This window comes from Salvelinus fontinalis, chromosome 16, assembly GCF_029448725.1.
Source record: "Salvelinus fontinalis isolate EN_2023a chromosome 16, ASM2944872v1, whole genome shotgun sequence".
In the NCBI taxonomy this organism is placed as follows: Eukaryota; Metazoa; Chordata; class Actinopteri; order Salmoniformes; family Salmonidae; genus Salvelinus; species Salvelinus fontinalis.
In genome coordinates, this window is record NC_074680.1 from 41732814 (window position 1) to 41757331 (window position 24518).

General features: G+C 44.0%; 1 protein-coding gene across 1 annotated transcript in view; it reads left to right on the forward strand.

Moving 5' to 3' along the window:
• LOC129813200 (forkhead box protein N3-like) overlaps nt 1–24518 on the forward strand; it is a 228440-nt gene that overhangs the window by 47340 nt on the left and 156582 nt on the right. The window lies entirely within an intron of this gene.

Here is a 24518-nt window from a genome sequence, read left to right on the forward strand (position 1 = left end):
CTGGTAACGTCAAAAACATTGGCGATAAACTCCAACTTGAATAAAGTCCAAAACTGGAAAGTAAATCCAGTCTGTGGAAAAACCCCAATGAAAATAGCAACCTCAGAATACAAACAGAGAAACAAGCCCGCACAAACATAAACTGGCTAAACGAACTTAAATAACACCACCCTAACAACCAAACAATAAACAGGTGAAAACAATTAGACAAAACCAAACGAAAAGGAAAAAAGGATCGGTGGCAGCTAGTAGACCGGCGACGACGACCGCCGAGCGCCACTCGAACAGGAAGGAAGGCCACCTTCGGTAATACTCGTTACAGTACCCCCCTCCTGACGCTCAGCTCCCGCAGCGCGCCGACGCCGGCCTCGAGGACGACCCGGGGGCCGAGGCGCAGGGCGATCCGGATGGAGGCGATGGAACTCTCTCAGCATAGATGGATCCAATATATCCCCCACCGGGACCCAGCACCTCTCCTCCGGACCGTACCCCTCCCAGTCCACGAGGTACTGCAGGCCCCTCACCCGACGTCTGGAATCCAGAATAGACTTTATCCTGTACGCCGGGGACCCCTCTATATCCAGAGGGGGTGGAGGGACCTCCGGCACCTCACCTTCCTGCATGGGACCAGCTACCACCGGCCTGAGGAGAGACACATGAAATGAGGGGTTAATACGATAATAAGAAGGAAGTAACAATCGGTAACACACCTCATTTATTCTCCTCAGGACTTTAAAGGGCCCTACACACTGCGGACCCAGCTTCCGGCAGGGCAAGCGGAGGGGCAGGTTTCGGGTCGAGAGCCAGACCCTATCCCCCGGTGCAAACACGGGGGCCTCACTGCGGTGACGGTCAGCGCTCTTCTTCTGCCGTCTACTCGCCTGACGCAGAGACTCCTGGATGGCTCTCCAAGTCTCCTTAGAGCGCTGTACCCACTCCTCCACCGCAGGAGCCTCGGTCTGACTCTGATGCCATGGTGCCAGAACCGGCTGATACCCCAACACACACTCAAATGGTGACATGTTGGTAGAGGAGTGGCTTAGTGAGTTCTGAGCAATTTCTGCCCAAGGGATGTATCTTGACCACTCCCCTGGCCGGTCCAGGCAATACGACCGCAGAAACCTACCCACCTCCTGGTTCACTCTCTCCACCTGCCCATTACTCTCCGGGTGATACCCCGATGTAAGGCTGACCGAGACCCCCAAATGCTCCATAAACGCCTTCCATACTCTGGAAGTGAACTGGGGACCCCGATCAGAAACAATATCCTCGGGCACCCCGTAGTGCCGGAAGACATGGGTAAATAATGCTTACGCAGTCTGCAGGGCCGTAGGGAGACCGGGCAACGGGATAAGACGGCAGGACTTAGAGAACCGATCCACAACGACCAGGATTGTAGTGTTCCCCTGAGATGGAGGTAAGTCAGTCAGAAAATCTACCGAAAGATGGGACCATGGCCGTTGTGGAACGGGGAGGGGTTGTAACTTCCCTCGAGTCAGGTGCCTAGGAGCCTTACTCTGAGCGCACACCGAACAGGAAGAGACATAGAATCGCACATCCCTCTCCAAGGTGGGCCACCAGTACTTCCCCCTAAGACCTCGCACTGTCCTCGAAATACCCGGGTGACCCGACGAGAGTATACCATGAGCCCATCGAATCAATTGATCACGAACAGCGAGCGGTACATACCTACGCCCCTCCGGGCACTGTGGAGGCGCAGGTTCCTCCCTTAACGCCCGCTCGATGTCCGCGTCCACCTCCCATACTATCGGTGCCACCAACTTGGCCGCCGGAATGATGGGAGTAGGATCGATGGACCGCTCCTCTGAGTCATAGAGGCGGGACAGCGCGTCGGCCTTAGTATTAAGGGAACCTGGTCGATACGAGATAGTAAAACGAAATCTGGTGAAATACATGGCCCACCTTGCCTGACGCGGATTCAGTCTCTTAGCTGATCGGATATACTCCAGGTTACGGTGGTCAGTCCAGATGAGGAAAGGGTGCTTAGCCCCCTCAAGCCAGTGTCTCCACACCTTCAAGGCCTTAACCATAGCCAACAACTCCCTATCCCCCACATCATAATTCCGCTCCGCTGGCCCAAGTTTTTTCGAAAAAAAAGCACAAGGGCGGAGTTTTGGTGGCACACCCGAGCGCTGTGAGAGCACCGCTCCAACCCCAGCCTCGGATGCGTCCACCTCTACTATAAACGCCAAAGAAGGGTCCGGATGCGCCAACACTGGAGCCTCGGTAAACAGCACCTTCAACCTACAGAAGGCCCTGTCTGCCTCTGCCGACCACTGCAAACGCACCGCCCCCCCCTTCAGGAGTGAGGTAATAGGGGCTGCTACCTGACCAAAACCCCGGATAAACCTCCGGTAGTAATTGGCAAACCCTAAGAACCGCTGCACCTCTTTTACCGTGGTCGGAGTCGGCCAATTACGCACGGCTTTTACGCGGTCACCACCTATATCCACCCCCGAGCTGGAAATGCGGTAACCCAGGAAGGAAACGGCTTATTTAGAAAACTCACATTTCTCCGCCTTCACGTACAAGTCATGCTCCAGCAATCGCCCAAGAACCTTGCGCACCAGAGACACATGCGCGGCGCGTGTAGCGGAGTAGATCAAAATATCGTCAATATACACCACCACACCCTGTCCGTGCAGGTCTCTGAGAATCTCGTCAACAAAGGATTGAAAGACAGCTGGAGCATTCTTTAACCCGTACGGCATGACGAGGTACTCATAATGGCCCGATGTAGTACTAAACGCGGTTTTCCACTCACCTCCCTCCCGAATACGCACCAGATTATACGCGCTCCTAAGATCCAGTTTCGTGAAGAACCGTGCTCCGTGGAATGATTCCATCGCCATAGCGATGAGAGGTAGTGGGTAACTAAAACCCACCGTGATGGAATTTAGACCTCGATAATCAATACACGGACGCAACCCACCATCCTTTTTCTTCACAAAAAAGAAACTCGAGGAGACGGGTGACATGGAGGGCCGAATGAATCCCTGTCCCAGAGCTTCCGTAACATATGTCTCCATAGCCAACGTCTCCTCCTGGGACAAAGGATACACATGACTCCTGGGAAGTGCAGCGTTTACCTGGAGGTTTATCACGCAATCCCCCTGTCGATGGGGAGGTAATTGGGTCGCCTTCTTTTTACTGAAAGCGATAGCCAAATCGGCATACTCAGCGGGAATGCGCACGGTGGAAACCTGGTCTGGACTCTCCACCGTGGTCGCACCGATGGAAACTCCTACACACCTGCCTGAACACTCCTCAGACCACCCCTGTAGAGCTCCCTGTTTCCACGAAATCGTCGGATTGTGAATAGCCAGCCAAGGAATCCCCAGCACCACCGGAAACGCAGGTGAATCGATAAGAAACAAACTAATCCATTCCTTATGATTCCCCTGCGTAATCATCTCCAAAGGAATTGTGGACTCCCTGACCAGCCCTGACCCTAACGGTCGACTATCTAAAGAGTGCACAGGAAAAGGGGGGTCTACCTTAACTAACGGAATCCTCAACCTCTGAGCGAGTCCGCGATCTATAAAATTCCCAGCTGCGCCTGAATCGACTAGCGCCTTATGCTGGAGAGAGGGAAAAAATTTAAGGAAACATATTAACAAAAACATGTGACCAACAGGAAGCTCTGGGAGAGTGTGGTGCTGACTCACCTGAGGTGACCGAGGAGTGTTCTGCCTGCCCTCTCGATTCCCAGATGAACTCCTCCAGCACCGACCGGAAGTGTGCCCTCTTCGGCCACAACTGGTACAGGAGGAGCCTCCTCCGATCTCCCTAGATGCTGCCCCTCCTAGCTCCATCGGGATGGGAGCAGGAGGGTCAGGAGATGGAACGGACAGGACCCTTTCAGAACGTCCGCGAGCAGCTAGCAGATGGTCTAACCGGATAGACATGTCTATTAGTTCATCCAAACTTAGCGTAGTGTCCCGACAAGCCAGCTCTCTGCGGACGTCCTCTCTCAGGCTACACCTGTAATGGTCTATCAGGGCCCTGTCGTTCCACCCTGCTCCAGCAGCCAAGGTCCGGAAATCCAGCGCGAAGTCCTGCGCGCTCCTCGTCCCCTGTCGTAGATAGAACAATCTCTCACCCGCCGCTCGGCCATCTGGAGGGTGATCGAACACGGCCCGAAAACGGCGGGTGAACTCCGGGTAGTGGCCCCTCGCTGAGTCGGCCCCGTTCCAGACCGCATTGGCCCACTCTAGGGCTCTACCCAGCAGGCAGGAGACGAGGACACTCACGCTCTCTTCATCCGAGGGAGCTGGTCGGACGGTGGCCAGGTACAGGTCTAATTGTAGCAGGAATCCCTGGCACCCCGCCGCCGCTCCATCGTACGGGCTTGGAGGCGTAATACGCAACGCGCTGGTACCGGGTCCCGCTGGAGGAGATGGTATAGTTGCTGGAGGGAGGGTAGGTGGGTTAGTAGGGAGACCACTCCTCTCCCAACGATCCATCCTCTCCATCATAAGATCCATAGCTGATCCGATGCGATGAAGGATGGACGTATGATGAAGGACTCTCTCCTCCATCGTGGGGAGAGGGGTGGTCGCTGCTCCTGCTGGCTCCATTGGAGGGTGCGGGCTTCTGTTACACTCGATGAGGATAAAGGTAAGGAGTCAGGCGCAGAGAGCAAAGGTAAACGGGGAAAATCACTTTTTAATGTCCAACCAGAAATACAACTGGTAACGTCAAAAACATTGGCGATAAACTCCAACTTGAATAAAGTCCAAAACTGGAAAGTAAATCCAGTCTGTGCAAAAACCCCAATGAAAATAGCAACCTCAGAATACAAACAGAGAAACAAGCCCGCACAAACATAAACGGGCTAAACGAACTTAAATAACACCACCCTAACAACCAAACAATAAACAGGTGAAAACAATTAGACAAAACCAAACGAAAAGGAAAAAAGGATCGGTGGCAGCTAGTAGACCGGCGACGACGACCGCCGAGCGCCACTCGAACAGGAAGGAAGGCCACCTTCGGTAATACTCGTTACAGGTACCCTCTGTATATAGCCTCCACATTGACTCTGTACCGGTACCCTCTGTATATTGCCCCACTATTTTTATTTACTGCTGCTCTTTAATTATTTGTTATTCTTATCTCTTACTTTTTTTTGTGTGTATTTTTTAGGTATTTTCTTAAAACTGCATTGTCGGTTAAGGGCTTGTAAGTAAGCATTTCACTGTAAAGGTCTACAACTGTTGTATTCGGCCCGTGTGACAAATAAAATGTGATTTGATTTTGATTGACATCGTGAAAAAGAGGGTAGGCTATCACGTGATTATTGATGTTTGGGATTTATGTAAATCTACCTAGTTAGCTACCTCAATAATGTTTTTATTGATTGTGATTTATCTTCAATGCTCTACGATAATAACTTAATAATATAGTCTAATATTCCCCATCTTCTAAATCATGAAATATGGCTGGCTGGCTAGTGGCTTGTGTGGATATTTTTGTATTATGGTGGCTGGCTAGTGGCTTGTGTGGATATTTTTGTATTATGGTGGCTGGCTAGTGGTGTGTGTGGATATTTTTGTATTATGGTGGCTGGCTAGTGGTGTGTGTGGATATTTTTGTATTATGGTGGCTGGCTAGTGGTGTGTGTGGATACCTTTGTATTATGGTGGCTGGCTAGTGGTGTGTGTGGATATTTTAGTATTATGGTGGCTGGCTAGTGGTGTGTGTGGATATTTTAGTATTATGGTGGCTGGCTAGTGGTTTGTGTGGATATTTTGTATTATGGTGGCTGGCTAGTGGTGTGTGTGGATATTTTTGTATTATGGTGGCTGGCTAGTGGCGTGTTTGGATATTTTTGTATTATGGTGGCTGGCTAGTGGTGTGTTTGGATATTTTTGTATTATGGTGGCTGGCTAGTGGTTTGTGTGGATATTTTTGTATTATGGTGGCTGGCTAGTGGTGTGTGTGGATATTTTTGTATTATGGTGGCTGGCTAGTGGTTTGTGTGGATATTTTTGTATTATGGTGGCTGGCTAGTGGTGTGTGTGGATATTTTTGTATTATGGTGGCTGGCTAGTGGTCGTGTGTGGATATTTTTGTATTATGGTGGCTGGCTAGTGGTGTGTGTGGATATTTTTGTATTATGGTGGCTGGCTAGTGGTGTGTGTGCATATTTTTATATGGTGGCTGGCTAGTGGTGTGTGTGGATATTTTTGTATTATGGTGGCTGGCTAGTGGCGTGTGTGCATATTTTTATATGGTGGCTGGCTAGTGGTGTGTGTGGATATTTTTGTATTATGGTGGCTGGCTAGTGGCTTGTGTGGATATTTTTTATATTTTTATATGGTGGCTGGCTAGTGGTGTGTGTGGATATTTTAGTATTATGGTGGCTGGCTAGTGGTGTGTGTGGATATTTTTGTATTATGGTGGCTGGCTAGTGGTGTGTTTGAATATTTGTATATTTTTATATGGTGGTTGGCTAGAGTATAGACTACCAGTGTTCAGGGATTTCATTTTGGAAGTGCCGGAACAAAAATGGAGTGCGAAAGGGGGGTGACCCGAGGAGTTTTGAGGTACCAGAATGCATGAGGAACAAAACTTCAACCTTTAGAATAAAGCACTGCATGAATGTCATTGCATTTGCGAAGTGTCAAAGAGCAGTAGAGTTGAGGTGCTTACAGAAGTTGCAAACGTTAATTTTTTTTGAAGCCCTAGGGTCTAGGAAAAAATTATACGTAATTTACATGACTGTAGACTTTGGCATAATATTTTTTAATACCGCAAGAATTATTGAAATGACAGACTACTTTGACACTGACAAACTGAGAATCTGATATCAATAAAAACAACCTCTTCTTGAATCCATCAGTAGGCCAGGCCTACAGAACACTTAAAATAGAATAGAATGAATAGAATACAGAACACTTACAATAGAATAGAATGAATAGAATACAGAAGACTTAGAATAGAATAGAATGAATAGAATACAGAACACTTAGAATAGAATAGAATGAATAGAATACAGAAGACTTAGAATAGAATAGAATGAATAGAATACAGAACACTTAGAATAGAATAGAATGAATAGAATACAGAACACTTAGAATAGAATAGAATGAATAGAATACAGAACACTTACAATAGAATAGAATGAATAGAATACAGAACACTTACAATAGAATAGAATGAATAGAATACAGAACACTTAGAATAGAATAGAATGAATAGAATACAGAACACTTACAATAGAATAGAATACAGAACACTTAGAATAGAATGAATAGAATACAGAACACTTAGAATAGAATATAATACAGAACACTTAGAATAGAATGAATAGAATACAGAACACTTACAATAGAATAGAATACAGAACACTTAGAAAAGAATGAATAGAATACAGAACACTTAGAATAGAATGAATAGAATACAGAACACTTACAATAGAATAGAATTGTTAGAATACAGAAAACTTACAATAGAATAGAATGAATAGAATACAGAACACTTAGAATAGAATAGAATACAGAACACTTAGAATAGAATACAGAACACTTAGAATAGAATGAATAGAATACAGAACATTTAGAATAGAATGAATAGAATACAGAACACTTAGAATAGAATGAATAGAATACAGAACACTTAGAATAGAATACAGAACACTTAGAATAGAATGAATAGAATACAGAACACTTAGAATAGAATAGAGTGAATAGAATACAGAACACTTGAAACATAACAGGACATTTTTCATGATGGAAATTGAAATGCTAAAATGTGATTGTAAAAAAGCAAATTTTTGGAAAACCATTTAATCAGTCAATCAAACAAATGTATTTATAAAGCCCTTCTTACATCAGCTGATGTCACAAAGTGCTGTACAGAATTTAACTTCTTCAGGCTGCAAGCCCGACGTCGGTACACTTATGACAACAGCCAGCTCAAGTGCAGGGCGCGAAATTCAAAATATATATATTTTTAAATATTTAACTTTCACACATTAACAAGTCCAATACAGCATATGAAAGGTACACATCTTGTGAATCAAGCCAACATGTCCGATTTTTAAAATGTTTTACAGGGAAGACACAATATGTAAATCTATTAGCTAACCACGTTAGCAAAAGACACCACTTTTTTTACTCCATCAGTTTTTTACTCCATCATTAGCTATCACAAATTATAAATATAAATAGCCACTAACCAAGAAACAACTTCATCAGATGACAGTCTGATAACATATTTATTGTATAGCATATGTTTTGTTAGAAAATGTGCATATTTCAGGTATAAATCAATCATCAGAAAAATTACAGACACCAACGCCAAATAACTAAATACTCATCATAAAACATTCTGAAAAATACATAGTGTACAGCAATTGAAAGACAGGCATCTTGTGATTCCAGACAATATTTCGATTTATCAAGTGTTTTACAGCGAAAACACAATATAGCGTTATATTAGCTTAGCACAATAGCAAACATAACAACAGCATTGATTCAAGGCAAAAATAGCGATAACGTAGAAACCACCAAAATATAAATTTTTTCACTAACCTTCTCAGAATTCTTCAGATGACAGTCCTGTAACATCATATTACACAATGCATATAGAGTTTGTTCGAAAATGTGCATATTTAGCGGCACAAATCGTGCTTATACAATGAAAATAGACTCGTCTCCTGTCTGATGCCATGCATGGTACCAGACAGGAGACATGTCCAACCATGCATGGCATCAGACAGGAGACGAGTCTATTTTCATTGTATAAGCACGATTTGTGCCGCTAAATATGCACATTTTTGGACTCGTCTCCTGGCTGGTACCATGCATGGTTGGACACGTCTCCTGTCTGATACCATGCATGGTTGGACGGGTCTCCTGTCTGATACCATGCATGGTTGGACACGTCTCCTGTCTGGTACCATGCATGGTTGGACACGTCTCCTGTCTGATACCATGGTTGGACACGTCTCCTGTCTGATACAATGCATGGTTGGACACGTCTCCTGTCTGGTACCATGGTTGGACACGTCTCCTGTCTGATACAATGCATGGTTGGACACGTCTCCTGTCTGATACAATGCATGGTTGGACACGTCTCCTGTCTGATGCAATGCATGGTTGGACACGTCTCCTGTCTGATACCATGCATGGTTGGACACGTCTCCTGTCTGATACCATGCATGGTTGGACTCGTCTCCTGTCTGGTACCATGCATGGTTGGACACGTCTCCTGTCTGATGCCATGCATGGTTGGACACGTCTCCTGTCTGATGCCATGCATGGTTGGACTCGTCTCCTGTCTGGTGCCATGCATGGTTGGACTCGTCTCCTGTCTGGTACCATGCATGGTTGGACTCGTCTCCTGTCTGGTACCATGCATGGTTGGACACGTCTCCTGTCTGATACCATGCATGGTTGGACACGTCTCCTGTCTGATGCCATGCATGGTTGGACTCGTCTCCTGTCTGATACCATGCATGGTTGGACTCGTCTCCTGTCTGATACCATGGTTGGACACGTCTCCTGTCTGATACCATGCATGGTTGGACACGTCTCCTGTCTGATACCATGCATGGTTGGACACGTCTCCTGTCTGATGCCATACATGGTTGGACTCCTATCATACTCAAATTCCACTCATTTCAAAACTCGGTCCTCCAGAAAGTGGAGAGCATACACATAACGTCAGCTAGCTAACGATGCGCTCGTGCCTAAAGCCTATCTCTCTCTTGTTTTACTTTGTAAAACAATGTTCGCTTAATAGGCCTATTTGGAAGTTGATCAAATATTTTGGTAGTTTACAGCAGACAGATTAGAGTCTTCTCTTTTTAACAGGAGCCATTTGCTTTCCAACCTTCCAGTGATTGTAATTAAAATATAGTGAAAGTGTCACGCCCTGATCTGTTTCATCTGTCTTTGTGCTTGTCTCCTCCCCCCTCCAGGTGTTGCCCATCTTCCCCACTATCCCCTGTATAGGTATACCTGTGTTCTCTGTTTGTCTGTTGCCAGTTTGTCTGGTTTGTCAAGCTTACCAGCGTTTGTCCTGTCAGCCTCTCTTTTTCTCGTTTTTTGACCCTTGCCTCTCCTGACCCTGAACCCGCCCGCCTGACCACTCTGCCTAGCCTGCCGTCCTGTACCTTTGCCCTTATCTGGATTTCCGACCTCTGCCTGACCTGACCCTGAGCATGCCTGCCGTCCTGTACCTTTGCCCCTGTTGCTCTAAAAGACGTTGTTACTTCGACACGTTCTGCCTCTGGGTCTTATTTTGATAGAAAGGCCAGTTTTGTTTTCATGCTGCTCCGCTCCTGTCTGTAGGCCATGCCTTGTTATTGGGCTACACACAATCCTAGGCTATTTTTTAAAATAGGATATTGATCCTCTGTGAGGCCTACTCATGGTGTATTTGTGAATGATTTCTGATCAGACAGCAGTAATTCTAGAACTTTGGCAAATGTATTTCAATTTCTCAGGCTATGACACGCCCAGGAGGTGAGTTTCTATAAAGCAGCGCAAAGAATTTAGTTTGAGTCCTCAGGTAAGGCTGCTGAAGCGCCTCCAACACCCTATGAAGAATTACATTACGAAGTGCTGCTCCACGAAGGCTACCAGCCAACCAGACTGAATATTTATGATGATGTAAATCAAGTGCTATCAAGGGCCAATCAATCAGTTAAGCTTATTCACATTATGATTATCATTCGCTATGATCAGCTGATAGCCCTCCTCTATGTCCCCCTTTCTATGAGCACTATGTGTACTGTCGTGTTTTTGCAGAAATAAAAGGCTTCATGAGCAGCAGAGAATTATGAACGTAAGCAATTTGGGTTAAATTGTGAGCCACCTGCCTTTCCAAATGTCTGTGCACGACCCTGCAGTAATGTCACACACACTAACTAATGATTGGGATTCTGACGTTTTTCAGAGTGTGTCTGTTATTAACCTCTGTGGTGATTGGCTGAGGGAGAGAGAGAAAGAGAGAGAGAGAGAGAGACAGAGAGAGAGAGAGAGAGAGAGAGAGAGAGAGAGAGAGAGAGAGAGAGAGAGAGAGAGAGAGAGAGAGAGAGAGAGAGAGAGAGAGAGAGAGAGAGAGAGAGAGAGAGAGAGAGAGAGTGCTTTGATAACTCAATACTGCTCCGATGCTGAAATTCTCTCGCCTGCTGACTCAAGCAACCCCTCATTTCTCCCTACCTCCCTCCCTCTCCTCACACCGCCCCTCTCTCCCTCCCTCTCCTCACACCGCCCCTACCTCCCTCCCTCTCCTCACACCGCCCCTCTCTCCCTCCCTCTCCTCACACCGCCCCTACCTCCCTGGACACCGATACAGAAATACAAGCAACATGCCTGTTCTGCAAGTTTAGTTTGTCTACTCTGAATAATTGTTGATGTTGCTGCTGAGTAATTTCAGGAGAGCGCTGCTCCAGAGTGCTATTGCTTTTAGATTAGGAATGTTCTTTCCAGTTGTCTACACGGACGGATTATGATGTGAAATGTGTGTGTGAGTATGGATACTGTAATTACAGGTAGTTAGAAATTTGAGACATTCAACAGTTGTCCGTCCTCACCAGAATATGTAAGCGGAGCAGCTCTGGAGCGGAGCCCAATTTGACTGGAAGATGGAGCGAGATTCCCAAAGGCTGGAGCTTATTTCACTGCAGTACCGCTCCAGTAACGTTCACTTCACAAGCTCAGGTCAGGCCCGGCCCAGCATGCATCTGTAGTCTACTTGTGTGCTGCCAATATCTCCTTTCTTTAGCTACTGTTATGGAGTTCACTAAATATTTTCCTAAAGAAACTGATAAAAACACACAGGTGTTAAATCAAGGTGACTTACAAAGATGAGAGCCAAGAGCAAGAGTGTGGTGATGTAGTGTCCACAACTAAAGAGTCATTGTGGAATCTGAAAAGACATTCTGAAAGCATGATGTTGTACTACGTGCACATGCTAACAGAGAGGAACCATAACTAAGTGTATCATTGTAACAAAGTGTTTATAAACAAAAAATCTGATCTCTTAAAAGTTTTCTACAGTTTCGTTATCTATATCTATACATCTATTATCTATACAATATGCTATCATTGACTTTGGCATAATAGGCCTGCCCATATTACACATTTCTAGGAGCTTTCCTTTAGGCCTACCTGTAATTTAAAAAAAATCAGTCACAGCTTATATATGCGCAATTTATAGACTATAATGATTTACTACAACAAAATGTTGTTTAAAGGCTGAGCGCTTAAAGTTCCTGCCAGCCTAGTGTGTCACAGTTGACTGTATATGCTGTTTAATTGGACATCAGCCTACTCTGACGATGAGTGCTTCTTACAGTCCCCTTTCAAGTTGCTTATTTAAATAGTTTTCATTTAAATCATTTGGTTTGGATTCTATAATTCAAAACCAAATGTTAGGTCCAAGTTGTCACACAAATAGATGGGTGTTGGTTAATTAAATGGTGATTTTAATAAACGGAGCAAATTTGGAGCATTTATTTCAGCAGAGCGGTTGGAAACGACTGCTCAACTCTGCTCACATACTCCGGTCCTCACGCCTCTTCCTCTCTCGTCTCCACTGCTTGTTTATCTGGCACTTGGTGACAACAGATGTGATGTGTTTGTGGCGTGTGTGTGTGTGAGTTTGTGTATATCTAGGAAGAGGCGTCTTGAGTAAAGTACACACACCTGTCCTCTTCACCTCTCATCCATTCTTTCCTTAATCTCCTCATCTCCTCTCCTTCCCCAATCTGAGCAGATAATACACTGTAATTAAAGCCACAATGTCGAATTAACGCTGGGCTAACTCCTGAGCACTCACATCATTACACCATACACATCATCACCCCGTACCCTCCTCACAATCAGCATCATCAACATGCGCCTCTGCCAACCCTTACACTAATCCCTATACAGATATTGTCCCCCTGTCCTCAAGTGCACAGTGGGTGGTGAGAGCTGTGTGTATGTGTGTTTTACTGTATTGAAAGATGGTATATATTATAGGAAACACAGACACATCTCTCTCTCTCTCTCTCACTCTCTCTCTCTCTCTCTCTCTCTCTCTCTCTCTCTCTCTCTCTCTCTTTCTCTCTCTCTCTCTCTCTCTCTCTCTCTCTCTCTCTCTCTCTCTCTCTAACTCTACAGCAGGTCTCTGTGGACCCTTCACTTCAAACACACCAAAGACAAAACAGCAGCTCACTCAGTATCTCGTTCAGGCTGTGCTCAAATGAAAGATAGAGCCATGAATGAGGTGAGGGATCTCTCTCATCCACTCCTAGTCTAGGACTGTGTTCTCTCTCTGTTTGGTATTAAAGTACTTTGCTGTAACTTGTGTCTTGATGTTATGAATGGACTGTATCAGTGTCTTGCAGGTTGACTGAATAGACTACAGTAGCTAATGAATTGACTGTGTCATGTAATATGTCCTGTTATAAATTGTTTTTGTACGCAGTGTCTTGGAGTTACAAGTAATGCCTTGAGGTTATACATTGACTGTGCACTCTTAGAAGTAACGGTGCCTGGAAGAACCTTTTCGGGTTCTAAAAATTGCCATACCAGTGGAACCTTTCCAATTCTAAAAGGTTCCTCGAGGAACCCCTATGTAAAGGTTCCTCGAGGAACCCCTTTGAAAAGGGTCTTCGAGGATCCCCTGTGTAAAGGGTCTTCGAGGATCCCCTGTGTAAAGGGTCTTCGAGGAACCCCTGTGTAAAGGTTCCTCGAGGAACCCCTTTGAAAAGGTTCTTCGAGGATCCCCTGTGTAAAGGTTCTTCGAGGATCCCCTGTGTAAAGGGTCTTCGAGGATCCCCTGTGTAAAGGTTCCTCGAGGAACCCCTGTGTAAAGGGTCTTCGAGGAACCCCTGTGAAAAGGGTCTTCGAGGATCCACTGTGTAAAGGGTCTTCGAGGATCCCCTGTGTAAAGGGTCTTCGAGGAACCCCTGTGTAAAGGGTCTTCGAGGATCCCCCGTGTAAAGGGTCTTCGAGGAACCCCTGTGTAAAGTTTCAAACCTGAACCTTTTCGTGATGGAAGAGAGTTACATTTTTTTAAACCTTTTTTAATCATATATTGTAGAGGTGGCAACCTATCAGAAGATTGGAGGCGTGGCTTATTTGAGTCGTGGCTTTTCAGGTATTTTTGGCCACATGTTAGAGTAAATGTCAATCTTCTCCATCATTTTGCAAATTGTAATTGTTCTTGAATACTTATGCATAAAATATATTCTAAGATAATATTGATAATATCAACGCTGCTGATTACGTATAGTAATAAAGTGTTAACTATTCCAACTTTGGGATTTGCGTAGGCTCATGAGGAACTCATTCACCTCTGTTAGCCTCGTTGAAGCTACAAAACTGTCATTAACAAGTGATGAACATAATACAGCACAGATTAACAGGAATTTAATTCACTCTGAGGGGTGGCCAAAAATGATCTATCTGAAAGGCACGCCCCTACTAAGCCTCCAGTCCAGGTTCCTCCAGGAACCCTTTGCTACATTAAAACAGTTGATGCGACCGTGTGCCAATCTAATTAACATAATAATAAAATCCTCAGCAAAATCTGTCTGTTTAAGCTAGAGATGGGCTGTGTCTGTCTAAATCCTTTGGATCTGTCGGCCTTCTGCATCTGCGGTGCAATATGTGTAAATATGTGTAAATATTCATTGAACTAAAATATAAATGCAACTTGTATTGTGTTGGTCACATGTTTCATGAGCTGAAATAAAACAAATCCCAGGAATGTTCCATACACACCAAAAGCGTATTTCTGGCCTCCCGGGTGGCGCAGTGGTCTAAGGCACTGCATCGCAGTGCTAGCTGTGCCACCAGAGACTCTGAGTTTCAGTCCAGGCTCTGACGCAGCCGGCCGCGACCTGGATGACGCACAATTGTGATGACGCACAATTGGCCTAGCGTCGTCTGGGTTAGGCCGGTAGGGATATCCTTGTCTCATCGTGCACTAGCGACTCCTGTGGTGGGCCGGGTGCAGTGCACGCTGACCAGGTTGCTAGGTGTATGGCGTTTTCTTCGACACATTGGTGCGGCTGGCTTCCGGGGTGGATGCGCGCTGTGTTAAGAAGCAGTGTGGCTTGGTTGGGTTGTGTTTCAGAGGACGCATGGTTCTCCATCTTTGTCTCTCCCGAGCCTGAATGTGAGTTGTAGCGATGAGACAAGACAGTAACTACTAACAATTGGATACCAGGGTAGGCCATTATTGTAAATAAGAATTTGTTCTTAACTGACTTGCCTAGTTAAATAAAGGTAAATAAATAAATAAAAAATAACATAAAACGCAAGGCCAAATATACACTGGAGTTGTACCAGGAAGACAGTGAATGAGTGGCCAAGTAAGTTACAGTTTTGACTTTAATCTATTTCAAAATCTATGGGAAGACCTGAAAATGGTTGTCTAGCAATGATCAACAACCAACCTGACAGAGCTTGAAGAATTTTGAAAAGAATAATGGGCAAATGTTGCACAATCCAGGTGTGGAAAGCTCTTAGAGACTTCCCCAGAAAAACAACTTCCTTCTGTTCCTTTTCCACGGCTAAGCATGTGACATCATCACAGGGTGTTTTTACGGATAGTTTCTGTGGTGTGTGTGTGTGTCAGGCCGTCATGCACCAATCAAACGAGTCGACGCTCAGACATGTGAAACCTTTTTAAAGAACCGTTATTGTAAGGCATACACACTTACACATCACCGGGTTCTGCTTTAAAGAGAGTCATGTGGAGCATGTGAACGAGCCTCGTCACAATTTAAAGACTCATTTAAACAGTCTTTTGCAGGCTAATAATATAACTTTTCACAAAACACGAGTTCAACGTTTAGGGCAGTGGCGGTCGGTGCCCTTTAAAATGAGGGAGGATGATTTATTTGTTCTTATGAGCATTTCTATTACAGCGTATTGGATGACTGTCATTCCTATTCCATTCACCCAGTTCAATGTTACATGGATAGGTTTAGGCTACTACATGATACTCTAATGTTCCCTATACCCATCATGAGGTTGATAAAATCTAGCCTACAATTTAAAGTTTACAACGTAGGACGAGAGACACATTAGAGTAATCAAGGTGACAGACAGTGACTGCGGTCCAAACACTTAAAAGACACACCCTATCCCCTCAGCCCTCAAATGAAGTGGACACTTCTGATGACGTATCATGACATCTGACGAGTATACACTTGCAGGGCAAGGGGTGAGGGAGGAAGGAAGGATTTTTAAACAGATCACCATTGGCTGGAAATTCATCAATATCGCCTTGCACACTCTTGCCTGCATCTAGCGGATCTAGAGTGTGATCATTAGTCCAAACAGTTGCAAAACATAACGTTTAAAAAAAAAACTGAAACAAGAGTTTCTATTGGACAAATTCAAGTGGGACCATCCCTGTTTTGTTCCATTTAAGAAAACATTTTGCAACAACATTGGCATAATGAATACACCAACAACAAAAAAACTCTCCAAACGAAACCTTCATACCATAACCACTACACACAGCCTACATTGTTTTCACCATATTAGCTAACATCATAGTCAACATAGCTACTATAACTAACACCAATCCATGTGTACAATCACACAGTAGTTTGCAGCACGCTGTTTAGCAGTTACACCAGCTGGCCCCAGTGGCAATTCATTAATTAAAGCAAAAGCTTACTGTGAATTGGAAGAGTTGGAGTGTTGGCTAGCCTTAGCTAGCTAGCTAATATAAATATAATTCCTCTCTGTTTGAGTCAGATTGTCGAGTAGGCTAAATTAGCTGAATTAGCTAGAGTAAGTGAAACTGGGGAAGAAAAAAAAATTTGAAATATTTTTGATCTCTAAATGTTGCTTCTCCTTTGTTCAAAACTGTTCAACTATTGCCATTCTATCTCTTTGAGTCAACTACTCACCACATGTTATGTACTGCAGTGCTATCTAGTTGTAGCTTATGCTTTCAGTACTAGATTCATTCTCTGATCCTTTGATTGGGTGGACAACATGTCAGTTCATGCTGCAAGAGCTCTGATAGGCTGGAGGATGTCCTCCAGAAGTTGTCATAATTACTGTGTAAGTGAATGGAAGGAGGTGAGAACCATGAGCCTCCTAGGTTTTGTATTGAAGTCAATGTACCCAGAGGAGGATGAAAACTAGCTGTCCTCCAGCTACACCATGGTGTTACCCTACAGAGTGCTGTTGAGACTACCGTAGACCTTCCTTGCAAAACAGGTGACGTGATTATTTGGTGACGTGATTATTCAGTATTTAGTATAGTTTTATCTAAGAAGGATAACTTTTTTCATGTTTCACTTAATTTTTTTTTTTTTAATTCACTGAGTAGGATGGTCCTCCCCTTCCTCCTCTGAGGAGGCTCCACTGACTCCCACACACTGGCTCCACCCACCCCACTCCTCTGTCAGGTAAAACCCAGGGCAGATGAGTTAATGCTTGTCTGAGGTTGACGCACGTTTCACAGTGTGTGTTTTTGTTTTTACTCAGTCACACTGCTGTGAGGTCACAGGGCGTTTTGATGAGCTTGTTGTGGATTTAAGCATGAGAGCTGATTTCACAGCAGTAGAGAGGACAGTTTGAAAGAAAAAGGACAAACTCATGCCCAGGAAGGGATTGTTCCAGCCTGACATTTTGGATGATTTCTAAATGTCAGTCTTGGATGATCTCTTAACGTTTTGAAAAAGATACATTTTTAGACGTGTTTGTGTGTGTCAGTCAGTGGGGGAGGTCGTAAAGTTAGTTTTATGTCAGACACATCTATGTTTACCAGTTTTTGTAGTAACTCTCTGTTGCTAACACCACACGTTGTGCTGGTGTGTGTTTTTGACTGTCAAAAGGAAAACTGAAAGACTTAGTTGTTCTTGTCTATGCAGAACAGACACCGCTTGAATACATTAAAGGGAAATATCGAGCTGTTATGAGCTGGAGGCCTATTTCAAATCAAATCAAATTTTATTGGTCACATACACATGGTTAGCAGATGTTATTGCGATTGTAGCAAAAAGCTTATGCTTCTAGATCCGACAGTGCAGCAGTATCTAACAGGTAATATCTAACAAATTCCACAACAAAACCTAATACACACAATCTAGTAAAGGAATGGGATTTCATTAATCATTAATATCATTCTTAAATGGAGATTTAGTAGGATTTCAGAGTTTAGTATTAGTAATTAGTATTTACTAATTCTAGTAAAAAGGGATCCAAACCTCCAACAAGTTCCAGAAGTTTACGCAGATTTATATATTTTTTGATGAATTATTAGTTAGGAGTAAAGCCTAAAGTAATACAGTGCCATAAAACATTGGTTGCCAATGTGGTCCTCAGTGTGTGCATGTATGTGTATGTGTATGTGTATGTGTGTACAGTACAAGTATTCAGACCCCTTGCCTTTTTCCACATTTTGCTACGTTATTGCCTTGTTTTAAAATGGATTAAATTAAACATTTTCCTCATCAATCTACACACAATACCACATAATGACAAAGCAAAAACAGGTGTTTAGAATTTTTTGCAAATATAATAAAAATATAAAATATAAATACCGTATTTACAGAACTATTCAGACCCTTTGAGACTCGTAATTGAGCTTGGGTTTTTATTTTTTAACAAGGCAAGTCAGTTTTAAGAACAAATTATTATTTACAATGACGGTCTACCCCGGACAAACCCGGACGACGCTGGGGCAATGGTGCGCCGCCCTATGAAACTTCCGATCACGGACGGTTGTGATACAGCCCGGGATCAAACCAGGGTCTGTTGTGACACTTCTAGCACTGCGATGCAGTGTCTTAGACCGCTGCGACACTTGGGACCTCAGGCGCATCCTGTTTCCATTGGTCATCCTTGAAATGTTTCTACAACTTGATTGGAGTCCACCTGTGGTCAATTAAATTGATTGGATATGATTTGGAAAGGCACACACCTGTCTATATAAAGGTCCCACAGTTGACAGTGCATGTCAGAGCAAAAACCAAGCCATGAGGTCGAAGGAAATGTCCGTAGAGCTCCGAGACATAATTGTGTCGAGGCACAGATCTGAGGAAGGGTACCAAAACATGTCTGCAGCATTGAAGGTCCCCCAAAACACAGTGGCCTCCATTATTCTTAAATTGATGAAGTTTGGAAACACCAAGGCTCATCCTATAGCTGGCCGCCCGGCCAAACTGAGCAATCGGGGGAGAAGGGCCTTGGTTTGGGAGGTGACCAAGAACCCAATGGTCACTCCGACTGAGCTCCAGAGTTCCTCTGTGGAGATGGGAGAACCTTCCAGAAGGACAACCAACTCTGCAGCACTCTACCAATCAGGTCTTTATGGTAGAGTGACCAGACGGAAGCCACTCATCAGTAAAAGGCCGCTTGGAGTTTGCCAAAAGGCACCTAAAAGACTCTCAGACCATGAGAAACAAGATTATCTGGACTAATGAATCCAATATTGAACTCTTGGGCCTGAATGCCAAGTGTCACGTCTGGAGGAAACCTGGCGCCATTCCTACGGTGAAGCATGGTGGTGGCAGCATCATACTCTGGGAATGGTTTTCAGCGGCAGGGACTGGGAGACCTGGGAAATATGCTTGATGAAAACCTTCTCCAGAGCACTCAGGACCTCAGCCTGGGGTGGAGGTTCACCTTCCAACAGGACAACAACCCTAAGCACACAGCCAAGAAAATGCAGGAGTGGCTTCGGGATAAGTCTCCTAATATCCTTGAGTTGCCCAGCCTGAGCCTGGACTTGAACCCGATCTAACATCTCTGTAGAAACCTGAAAATAGCTGTGCAGTGACACTCCCCCTTCCTATCTGACAAAGCTTGAGAGGATCTGCAGAGAAGAATGGGAGAAACTCCTCAAATACAGGTGTGCCAAGTTTGTAGGGTCAAACCCAAAAAGACTTGAGGCTGTAATCGCTGCCAAAGGTGCTTCAACAAAGTACTGAGTAAAGGGTCTGAATACGTATGTAAATGTTATATTTCAATTATTTATTTGTAATACATTTGCAACAATTTCAAAAAACCTGTTTTGATTTGTTGTTATGGGGTATTATGTGTAGATGTAACGGCAGTCTAAGTCGTCCTCCTCCTCAGACGAGGAGAGGCGAGAAGGATCTGAGGACCAATGTGCAGCGTGGTAATTTTCCATGATTTAATTAACACAAAACAAGACACTATACAAAATGACAAAACAAACTAACCGTCACAGTCCTAGCTGGTGCAGACAAAACACAAAGACAGGAAACAACCACCCACAATCCCCAACACAAAACAAGCCACCTATATATGATTCTCAATCAGGGACAACCATTGACAGATGTCTCTGATTGAGAACCATATTAGGCTGAATACAGAAACAGACGAACTAGACACACAACATAGAATTCCCACCCAGCTCACGTCCTGACCAACACTAAACAAGCAAAACACATAAGAACTCTGGTCAGGACGTTACAGTAGATTGATGAGGGAAACAACTATTTAATAGATAACAAGATATTTTATTTCTGAACGCACTGTATGTGTGTGTTACAAATAAAAGTGTCTGTGTAGTTCTGAAGTACTATCAGTGGCCGAGTTGAGTATTTATTTACTGCTGGTCTGTGTAGTTCTGAAGTACTCTCAGTCGCCGAGTTGAGTATTTATTTACTACTGGTCTGTGTAGTTCTGAAGTACTATCAGTCGCCGAGTTGAGTATTTATTTACTACTGGTCTGTGTAGTTCTGAAGTACTCTCAGTCGCCGAGTTGAGTATTTATTTACTACTGGTCTGTGTAGTTCTGAAGTACTCTCAGTCGCCGAGTTGAGTATTTATTTACTACTGGTCTGTGTAGTTCTGAAGTACTATCAGTCGCCGAGTTGAGTATTTATTTACTACTGGTCTGTGTAGTTCTAAAGTACTATCAGTCGCCGAGTTGAGTATTTATTTACTACTGGTCTGTGTAGTTCTGAAGTACTCTCAGTCGCCGAGTTGAGTATTTATTTACTACTGGTCTGTGTAGTTCTGAAGTACTCTCAGTCGCCGAGTTGAGTATTTATTTACTACTGGTCTGTGTAGTTCTGAAGTACTCTCAGTCGCCGAGTTGAGTATTTATTTGCTACTTGCATGAATAGCCCCCACGTCACACTTATTATGAGCCATGTGGTCGGTGGAGTGTGTGTGTGTCGAGGTGACATTTTAGCGGTTGTTTGGGGGTATGAGAGGGAAGGCTTCGTCTATTCAGAGGGGATTGGTCCTTTGTATTGACTAGGGGCCTAAGCCTGCTAGAGAGAGATCCGCCATATTCAGAAAGACACAATATACAGTGCATTTGGAAAGTATTCAGAACCTTTGACTTTTTCAACATTTTGTTATGTTACAGCCTTATTCTAAAATGGATTAAATAAATACAATGTCCTCAGCAATCTACACACAATACCCCATAGTGACAAAGCAAAAACATGTTTTTAGAAATTGTTACTAACTTATTAAAAATAAAAAACAGAAATACCTTATTTACATAAGTATTCAGACCCTTTGCTATGAGACTCGAAATTGAGCTCAGGTGCCTCCTGTTTCCATTGATCATCCTTGAGATGTTTCTAGAACTTCATTGGAGTCCACCTGTGGTAAATTCAGTTGATTGGGCATGATCTGGAAAGGCACACACCTGTCTATATAAGGTCCCACTGTTGACAGCGCATGTCAGAGCAAAAACCAAGCCATGAGGTCGAAGGAATAGAGCTCAGAGACAGGATTGTGTCCAGGCACAGATCTGCAGCTTTGAAGGTCCTCAAGAACATAGTGGCCTCCATCATTATTAAATGGAAGAGTTTGGAACCAGTTTGGAACCGTTTTCCCTAGAGCTAACCGCCCGGCCAAACTGAGCAATTTGGGGAGAAGGACCTTGCTCAGAGAGGTGAACAATAACCAAATGGTCACTCTGACAGAGCTCCAGATTTCCTCTGTTGATTTCCTCTGTTGAGATGGGACAACCTTCCACAGTGATCTCTGCAGCACGCCACCAATCAGGCCTTTATGGTAGAGTGGCTAGACGGAAGAACTCCTCAGTAAAAGGCACATGATTATCTGGTCTGATGAAACCAAGATTGAACAATTTGGCCCGAACGCCAAGCATCACGTCTGGAGGAAACCTGGCACTATCCTTATGGTGAAGCATGGTGGTGGCAGCATCATGCTGTGGGGATGTTTGTCAGCGGCAGGGACTGGGAGACTAATCAGGATCGAGGCAAAGATGAACGGAGCAAAGTACAGAGAGATCCTTGATGAAAACCTGCTCCAGAGCAATCAGGACCTCAGACTAGGGTGAAGGTTTTCCTTCCAACAGAACAACGAACCTAAGCACACAGCCAAGACAATAAAGGAGTGGCTTCAGGACAAGTCTCTGAATGTCCTTGAGTGGCCCAGCCAGAGCCCGGACTTGAACCCGATCGAACATCTCTGGAGAGACCAAAAAATAGCTGTGCAGCGACACTCCCCATCCAACCTAACAGATCATGAGAGGATCTGCAGAGAAGAATGTGAGAAACTCCCCAAATACAGGTGTGCCAAGCTTGTAGCGTAATACCGAAGAAGACTTGAGGCTGTAATCGCTGCCGAAGGTGCTTCAACAAAGTACTGAGTAAAGGGTCTGAATACTTGATGTCATATTTGTATTTAAAAAATAAATAAATTAGCAAACATTTCTAAAAACCTGTTTTGCTTTGTCATTATGGGTAATGCGTGTAGATTGATGAGGGAAAAAAACATTTAAATACATTTTCGAATAAGGCTGTATTCTAACAAAATGTGGAAAAAGTCAAGGGGTCTGAATACTTTCCGAAGGCACTGTATATACTGTAGCAGTCAAAAGTTTGAACACATCTACTTATTCAAGGGTTTTTCTTTATTTTTTATATTTTCTACATTGTAGAATTATAGTGAACACATCAAAACTATGAAATAACACATATGGAACCATGTAGTAAACAAAAGAGTGGTATATTTTATATTTGAGAGAGAGAGAAAGAGAGAGAGAGAGGGGAGGGAGAGAGAGAGAGACAGACAGAGAGAGACAGAGAGAGAGAGAGGTAATGTACTATAGTTTGCTCTCCTTTTAATGCTCTTCTTTATGAGCTGAAAATTAATGACACTTATTTATTAATTGTACTGTTGGAGGTTTGTGTGTTTGTTTGACTGAATAAGATGAGTTGATGAGGAATGTTCTAATGACGTCCTGCCTTGTTTATTTTTTATTTGACGTAACCTTTATTTAACTAGGAAAGTCAGTTAAGAACAAATTCTTATTTACAATGACGGCCTACCAAAAGGCAAAAGACCTCCTGCGTGGATGGGGGCTGGGAATCATTTTTTTTTTTTTATTACATGAAAATATAGGACAAAACACACATCGTGACAAGAGAGACACCACAAAACTACACAAAGAGAGACCTAAGACAAACAACATAGCATGGCAGCAACACATGACAACACAGCATGGTAGAAACACAATATGACAACAACATGGTAGCAACACAACATGACAACAACATGGTAGCAACACAACATGACAACAACATGGTAGCAACACAACATGGCAACACAGCATGGGGGCAACACCACATGACAACAACATGGTAGCAACACAACATGGCAACACAGCATGGGGGCAACACCACATGACAACAACATGGTAGCAACACAACATGGGGGCAACACCACATGACAACAACATGGTAGCAACACAACATGGTAGCAACACAACATGACAACAACATGGTAGCAACACAACATGACAACAACATGGTAGCAACACAACATGACAACAACATGGTAGCAACACCACATGACAACAACATGGTAGCAACACCACATGACAACAACATGGTAGCAACACCACATGACAACAACATGGTAGCAACACCACATGACAACAACATGGTAGCAACACAACATGGGGGCAACACCACATGACAACCACATGGTAGCAACACAACATGGTAGCAACACAACATGACAACAACATGGTAGCAACACAACATGACAACAACATGGTAGCAACACAACATGGCAACACAGCATGGTAGCAACACCACATGACAACAACATGGTAGCAACACAACATGACACCAACATGGTAGCAACACAACATGGCAACACAGCATGGTAGCAACACCACATGACAACAACATGGTAGCAACACAACATGACAACAACATGGTAGCAACACAACATGACAACAACATGGTAGCAACACAACATGGCAACACAGCATGGGGGCAACACCACATGACAACAACATGGTAGCAACACAACATGGCAACACAGCATGGGGGCAACACCACATGACAACAACATGGTAGCAACACAACATGACAACAACATGGTAGCAACACAACATGACAACAACATGGTAGCAACACAAGATGACAACAACATGGTGGCAACACCACATGACAACCTTCCGTTCAGGAGGTTTAAAGACACACAGGTCAGTTAGGTCAGTTGGGCCTATTCTGAACAGGTACAGTAAGCCTTTATACTGGCATGGTG